Raw genomic sequence first — 878 nt, forward strand, 5'->3', positions numbered from 1 at the left:
TGTCCAGTATACAGAAGAAAAAAAAGAAGAAAAATCAGAGAAAGTGAACTGACTTCCACTGATGTCAAAACAATGTATTATTTGTATGTTTATTCTTTGAGACAGTGTCTTGCTAGGCAGTTCAGGCTGGTCTTGAACTTGCTATATAGGTGAGGCTGGCTTCAAACTCAAGAGGGTCCTCCTGCCTCAGCCTCCGGAGGGCTGCGGCGATGTGTGTGCACTGCCGCATCAGCTTTATATTTTTGCACTAATTATAAATGCCATTCATTTTGAAAGAAAATTGCCTTAAACTTTTTCTAAGACTTTAGTGATTTGATCTGTCCATCGCCAGCATGAGGCTGTTTGTTTGCAGCTGGGTTTCACAGTTCTTAAGTATAAAATTCAACGCCAGAGAGCGCGGTGGACCCCTTTGTGTCTGTACTGAGGCCCTCTGTGACATTCCTCTGGGTTCGCTTTTTATTTTCTTAAAGCACTGAGCGTCTTCTCGTTCCTTTTAGGCAGCTCTGTAAGGAGTAATCCCAGTGTGTCTGGGAATGTCTTATTCTACCCACCTGGGGGTTGGCAGGGTGGCTTCCCTGCGCAGGACGGCAGGCCCGGGACACACGCCATGCAGACCACGGGCTCGGCGGTGCTGGGGTCAGCCTCGTGAGGGCGCCACGAACCCGCTCCGCCTGCGCTGGGCGCCCCGGGACGGGCTTTCGGATCCTGCGGCCGGGAACGCCACGGCTTGGCCCCGGCCGGCTCTGCGATTTCTCGGAAAGCAGGGGTGGGGCAGGGCACACCTCCTCCGCTGCTCACCTCCCACCTCCGGCTCCCCCGGGACCAGCTCCAGCGGCTCGACCTCACTGCTCTCCCTCAGTCTCGGGTGGCGCGTTCTT

The 878-nt window shown here is 54.1% G+C and overlaps 1 protein-coding gene across 1 annotated transcript in view; it reads right to left on the bottom strand.

Moving 5' to 3' along the window:
- Nucleotides 1-878, bottom strand: part of Rgs20 (regulator of G protein signaling 20) — an 84,278-nt gene that overhangs the window by 16,649 nt on the left and 66,751 nt on the right. The window lies entirely within an intron of this gene.

Source organism: Octodon degus, unplaced genomic scaffold, assembly GCF_000260255.1.
Source record: "Octodon degus isolate 3935 unplaced genomic scaffold, OctDeg1.0 scaffold00054, whole genome shotgun sequence".
NCBI classification, from domain to species: Eukaryota; Metazoa; Chordata; class Mammalia; order Rodentia; family Octodontidae; genus Octodon; species Octodon degus.